This window comes from Bactrocera dorsalis, chromosome 1 (genome assembly GCF_023373825.1).
Source record: "Bactrocera dorsalis isolate Fly_Bdor chromosome 1, ASM2337382v1, whole genome shotgun sequence".
NCBI lineage: Eukaryota > Metazoa > Arthropoda > Insecta > Diptera > Tephritidae > Bactrocera > Bactrocera dorsalis.
Genome location: NC_064303.1, coordinates 80379044 through 80386417, shown reverse-complemented (window position 1 = coordinate 80386417; position 7374 = coordinate 80379044). Strand labels below are relative to the sequence as shown.

Sequence of the window (7374 nt, the reverse complement as noted above, 5' to 3'; positions counted from 1 at the left end):
TGCCAGCCCCACAACACTTTTCGCCATCTCTATTACCTCACTGATATCGATGCCTCTATGACCTGGTACCCAGCTCTCCTCTGCTGCTCTGCTTCTCAAGACACCTCCAACCAATATGCGACACGAGGTTACTGCTGTTGGCTGAATATGTACATACTTGTATATGTTCACACAGGAGTTGTATGCTAATGCCAGAGAGCACTCCAGTTCTCTACCATCCCACCCCTACCAGTATAGAGCGTTATGTTCTGGAAATGGGTCCTATATAGGTAGGTCCCTCACATCGATTAGCTACCACCAAACTACTTTGTAAAAAAAAAATTGAGATCTGTCTTTTCTGCTGGATGTAGCCGCCAGGCTTTGGATCTCTGCTGTTGATATCCTGCATATACAGAATGCAAGTAGTAAAGGTCTAGACACGTCGTAACTGCCCTTATCTATGTTGAGAAGAAGCTCGGAAAAGGCGATCTTATATATGCGGATGTTTAACTGGAATACCCTCAGCTCCTGGTTTTGGACTGTCAGACCGCTGAATGGGTTCTTTCTTCACCTCCTATAGCAGAAGTGAAGTCTTTTATACCGAGATCTTTCTCCATTTCTTATTTTTCTAACGTACTTTTGTTGCCGTTAGGTGAACAAAGCTGTTATACTCTGTAGAAACGTGTTGCAACAGTATAAAAATTATTCGAGTTTAGTTCAAGCAATTCACGCTAAAGTTATACGAAAAGAAAAACAACTAAACTATTTTAACGGTAAACGTTAGCGACCTGTTTATAGCATTTTTTCGAACGAAATATAAAAGCGCAAACGAAGCAACGAAAGTGAAAGCGTTAATAGTGCCAAAGTGCTGAAACGCTTAGACAAAGGCAGATGAGTTCAACGCTTAATCACCGTAAAGAGTGCGATGTGGAGATGGTGGTAACCTCATCAGCTGAACGGTTTTTCCAACAGTTTTTCGCCGTAAATGATATAATGATTCTGATGTTTATGGTATATGAAGTAGGAGGCAATTTGAACACATGAGCAAGCAAATCTTATGTTAAACCGGAGCAGAAGTTGAATAATTGTGAGAAACCCCTGTATCCTTAGCAGTCTAAAACTAAAATAATTACTAATATACGTAGTCATTACATATTTGACTCGTACATAAGTTTTGCAGACGTAAAGTATCTATGTATGTTCTCTTCATTTTCGACGTGGGTGTATATTATTAGAAACTTCTATATGTTTAAATTATATACGACCTACAAAGTGCAAAAAAAAAGAGAATACTTAATATGAAAATGAATATGAAATATTATCTAGAGGTATGGTAGAGGTATTTTTTAAATTGACTTTAACTTTCAATTCACATATTTTGAACTCTTGCAATATGTTGTTGGTATCACCTAAAAATAATGGGTATAGATAAAGGGTTATTAATATTTAAGCAGGGACCGTAACTCTTATGACTTTTATCAAAAAAATCAAAAAATAAGATTTATTTTTTTTTTATCAATAGTAAAAATCAATTCAAAATTTTTGTTTATTTATTTATGCCGTATGTATTACAATATGCTGCATCATTCCAATTTTTATATACTTATGAATATATGCGACTTATCCATTATCAAACGTCCAATAAACCCTTACGTAGATATATTCACGGTAGCAATGCTTTAATTAAAACAGTATTCAGAAGAAGCAAAATTAGGCGTAGTGATAAAGAAGAAACTGACAATTAAAATATAGAAAATTATGAAAATATCATGGAAAATGTATCAGCTATAAAATTCTAAAATTCTTAGCTTAAGTAAAACTTAAAAAGTAATGGTTACTACTGCGAGAGGCTTATACGTTTTGGCTGCCATTCAAGTCAGTGTTAAGAGGTTTTTTCAGGTGTTCAATTTTACCATCATAATCGATTCTAAATGTTCCTCAGATAAATTATATCTCAAATCTCCTAATATCAATCTGAGTGCCGAAAATGACCTTTCTACACTGACTTGAGTGGCAGGTACAGAATGAACAATTAAAGCTAATTTTTGAAGCCATGGATACGCAAATTTTTTGCTCTCCCAATATTCCAATAAATTAGCAGAAGTATCCAAACGTTTTTCTTTATAATTTTCTGTTTCAAAATACGCTTTTCGGAGGCTGGCATTTATTGACGTGGGAATGTCATATTCATCCGAGGACGAATAATTCATCTCCATTGACTTTAAACCGTCAGCTAATAAAGATCGGGAGCTTGCAACGGAGCTTTCATCTATTAGAAATAAGTCTTCTGCAACAGGTGGTGTCCAGCAGGAAAATCGCCGAGTTTCAGTGTTTTGTTTAAATACAATACGAATAAAAAAAAACATTAAAAAAATAACAAACAAAACATTAAAAATATATTATAAATTATTACAAATTATTTTAAATTCATTGTCTTAGCTCTCCACGTTTACTAGCTGGAGCACCATTTTTTTTAAATGATTTTTGGCCGAATTTATTTTCTTATTTGACAACACACGCTTAAATCTGGGGTCTAAAAATAGGGCTGCATATATAGTGTCACATTCAAGCAACTTTGCTTGCCTTTTTTCGATGTGATCCAGAAGTTGTCTGGTCATCTCAGTATTGAAGTCTTTTAGAGTAAAAATAAGCTCTAGCCAATTTTTATAAAAATTCCGAACAATAAATTAGATTTTTGTAGTTTCAGCGTCAGAGTATTTACTGGTTGTAGAGCCTGCATAATTTTTTCTAGTTCCGCCCACTCATGTCTTTGGAGTTGCTCGGATAATGGCAAATTTTCACAGCAAAATTCTTTTAAGTGTAGAAGTCGCTTCAACATATTATAAGTGGAGCTCCAACGTGTTGGCACGTCCAATATTGGTTTGAGGGTTTGGCTACTTTTTATACTACGAGTATGTCTGGAATAGAATGAAAAATTTAACAAGAACACATTTTGTACATGCGAAGTTTAAGGACATAACTTACCGATATGCAGGTGTTCTCAAATATTTTACACAATTCCGTGACTTATTCGCTACATTTGTATTTAAGTTATCTAAAAAGTCTTTAACAGCTAACTGCAATGTGTGGGGAGCACATTTAATAGAAATAATATTTTCGAATCTTACTTTGCACATAATACTTTCGTAATTGTCTTCTATTTCACTGTCACTTTCTTCGTCATCACTATGCAATGATAACAGCTCCAGCGCTTTCACCATATTCCTGCCGTTATCAGTGGTTACTGCATAAACTTGCGCCTTATCTATATTGAAACTTTTCAAAACATTTTCAAATTTTAGTGGTTAAATATTGCGCAGTATGTTTCTGCTTCAATTCAAGCATGGCTAGTGTGAATATTTCGAGTTTATTGGATGTGAATATTTGCACATTTACAACCAAAATAGCCCGATCGTGGCGAGTAGCTGTATCCATTTTTAAGCAAAGTATTTTATTTTTTATTAAATCTCTTATATTATTTTTTAAGTTATCACACTGATCTTTCAAATGGTGTAAAATATTATTATTGAGTTTATTTTTGGAATATGTAGACCATCAAATATTGGGTTTGTTAATGTATTAAATGGCTCACTATCAAAATGTGCAAGGGCACTGATTGTTTAGTTAACAAAGTGATGCAAGAATTAACAACTTCATTCACGAACATTTCAACGGAAAATTTAATTTTTTTTATCGTTTTTGCATGCTTCGCTGCTTTCTATCACTAAAGCTACATCAACCGAATTCGCCTAGGACAAACCCCAGAAGAACCTCTATCGATACTGTGAAAACGTATCGGACCATAATCCTGCTTACTTCCCATATAACGGTACCGTTAAAAAATACTAAAAATGCAAAAAAATCAACAAGTAAGGAAAAGCTAAATTCGGTTCCACCGAAAATTTTATACCCTCCCAACTCGCAAGAATTAAATCCAGAGAAATACCAAGGTGCAAAACGCCAACCAGAGGATCAACATCCAATCAATTATGTATATGTATATTATATATTAACTGAATGCGAAATATGCGGCATAAGGTTTTTTTGAAAAACGAAAATCATGATGTGTAGTATAAGGCTGGTTGGTTAGTATCGATCGATTTTACTTATTTTTGCCCATTAACATGCTACATTCTATTCAAATAATCTCTGTATGTTAGTTATATGGAGTACAGGTCAAGTTTTCTCCCGATGTTACCCAAGATAAGCACAAATATACACTGTTATGCAAAAGACAAGCATGTGGCCGATATACTTGTATACGGTCACCCGGAAATTCGAAAATTTGTGTTAAGTTTATGGGAGGTAAGGGAAGTACGTATATTGATCCGATTTAACCCATTCGTGACATTCGGACATATTGTCATCAGGAAAAGATCATATCTGACACATTGACCTATATTTGCGATAAATAACCAACTATAGATACTGAGGTCCAAAATTTCGGTATCTAGGGGCTTGAACAGTTTTTGTTCGAATTGAAGAATTTTTAATCTTAAGGTGGCATCATTTGATTGTACAAAACTAGAACCAATAAATACAACTTTTCACAAAAAGTGCTCTCAAGGTATTTAATCATGCGTGGACCTCAGTGCTGTTATACAGTTTTTCTTAGAGTGAACCATTTGGAGATATTTGTGTTTATTTTTAGTTGAAAAAAGTTACCTAAATGAGTGACACCCTACAGTGTGTACGAGATATATTGTATTTACGACGTTTTTATATCATCTCAGCAGCAGGTAGCTTTGTATGAACAAAATTCAAAGCTATAGCTCAACAAATTAATCTTACACCGCTCAAATGTTGACAAGCATAATGAATGAGTCAGTAAGGTACAAATGTGGTATGTTAGAATCACATAAAGACTATTAGAATATCATAAACAGGTATGTCTGTAACATTTTTGATGGGCGTTTCGAATTTTTCGGCAATCGCAAAACCTTACCTAATAAGAAGTACTTGGAAGTATCGAGTATCCAATATTTTTAGAAAACGTTTTCGATCATTGTCAATATGTGATTGGCCGGAGCTTCAACTCTCCATCCATTTAAAGTTTGCTAGTTTATTTTAACATACCCTATAAAAAACTTATAATTTTGTTATGGACACAGATTTTTTTAATTATTTCTATAGGAAAATTTGAATACTCTCCGGCACATTTTAAAATGAAGCAATAACCTTGCCATCATTGCATTTTTTCTTTGTACATATTAAATCATAAATCGGATTTTTTGGCTCACTCTAATGCACATACACTCAGTCATGCATACGATAGAAAGGATTAGGCTTTAATACACATGGGGTCCTCACTGACACACACATTCATTAATATTCGGTCGAGCAAATAAATGTTTTGTTACTGATCGCTCAACTTTGTGAGAAAAAAGAATAAATAACACGAACAATTGAAAAGCGTTGACCGCTGGGGATGCTTGGAAATGCTGAACTTGCTTTGTTCGCAGCTATGAGTATAACGGGAACGGCATGTGTGTGTAGGTGAATGCTTGAAAAGTTGCGCTTTTTCAGACTTTCCCCGGCTCAGTTGGTTTGTTTGCTTTTCGTCTGACCAATTCGGTTTTTATTTGTTCGAATTGGTGTTTAAATCATGCGGCTTATTTGCCACCAAACTGACTGGAATATTTATATCCTTCAACAAATATGATTACGCTTTGTTTCTGGTTCAATGTTATCGGTTGTTTTTTGGGAAAGTTTTTATTGAAAGAAATTGCATTCAAATAGTTGATTTACTTTAGTGCTTATTTGGAATATGTTGCTGGATTAAGGTGGTTAGGTAGTCATGCTTGGGGGGATAATATATTTTATAAGTTTAGTAATCTTCCTTAACTGCTTACATATTGTTGAAATTTACATATTTTAGCCCATTTTAATTTTTAAGAAGAATATTTGATTTCACTGGTGAATTTAATAAATATAAAATGTGGATATGGCTGAGTAGTTGATAAAGTTTATTGCTAAAACGTTTCCAAATTTCGAAATTCAGTTGGCGTATGTATAAATTATAAGGTAAAAATTGGCCGAAGATTCTTTATTTTGGTTCTTTGGATCATTTCGAACTAATTCAATGCACTAATTCGATATTATCTATTCATATCAGTTTTGGGTGCATCAGTATAAGTCTTCGATTGATGGTGTAAGTATAATTTTTTCCGGTGAATTTATATCCAATCGACAATTTTTTATTGATATGATATAACTTATCGATTTGTACTCAGGGAATGATAAGAGTGCTGAAATTAAACAAATAAGGAAAAGGTAAAAGGATCAAAAGTGAGGACGGATTTTCAGGTTTTATATTAAAAATGGTGAATATATATTCAATATTTGTTGTTCGACGAAAATATGAATGAATTACAAAGAAATTTTTCATTTTATGTACTTTTATATACTTTTATATGTAATAGACTTAGTTAGTATCTTAACTACATAATGTTTTTTATAAGCTAAGTATTATTATTTCACTAAACTAAAGTATCTCAGGAAATATTCAAACTTAATTTGGTTGAGATATCTTACATGTTGGCCGATATACTCGTACATTTGTGCATAATTTCGTCGCACCATACTAACAGTTAACTTATTTTGGGCATACCTAATAATTAGAACATAAATATACTTTCAAATTCTCTTTTTAGCTTTATTCTATGTAACATTATCAGATACTGAAGCGAAGAGTCCTGCATTTCTTAGGAAATAAGTATATGTGTATGTGCAAATCGGCTAAGTAAGCATTTGACCTCTCCTGAACAAAATAGTGTCCGTATTAATTTTGTCTTTTTTTCGACGAAAAAGATTCGACGAGAGATTCGAGGCAGGCTCGGTGGGCGATTGTGCAGGGAAATCAAAGATATGTTTTCTTCCGACAAACTATTAACACCGAAACATGCACAGATTTAATGGGAAAGAATGCTGATTCAACTTTTTGGAAGCTTATTTATATGACCCACTAAATATCTTATATACAATATTAGTCTTAAAATCCGCGGCAATTATGGAATACGAACAAAAATGACATTGCCGAAGATATTTTACATCGTATTTGCTAAGAATTGAAAAGTGGGCAATTTCGGTTGATACTTCCGGTGGTTTGATATTAATTCCCTCTGCCGTTTATCAAATCACGAAAGATGAACTCATCACGAATGTTCGGATAATTGCTAAATTATCGTAACTAAGATTCCTTGAGTTCACGCGCAATTTTAGCAACCAAAAATAAGATTGAAGATTCAAAGTCAAATTCCGGGAGACTTGCGCTCATATAATTCGATCGATCGTCTTGACTATGAAGACGACCAGTGGAATTTCTAAATTCTTTGGAGAGGCTTGGTATGCCACCGCATCATTTGCGTCTCAAAGTTGGATCTGTCGTTGTTATGT

At 33.7% G+C, this 7374-nt stretch overlaps 1 pseudogene; it reads right to left on the bottom strand.

The window, feature by feature from the left end:
* Nucleotides 1–2632: 2632 nt before the first annotated feature.
* Nucleotides 2633–6561, bottom strand: LOC125778063 (uncharacterized; annotated as a pseudogene).
* Nucleotides 6562–7374: the final 813 nt, after the last annotated feature.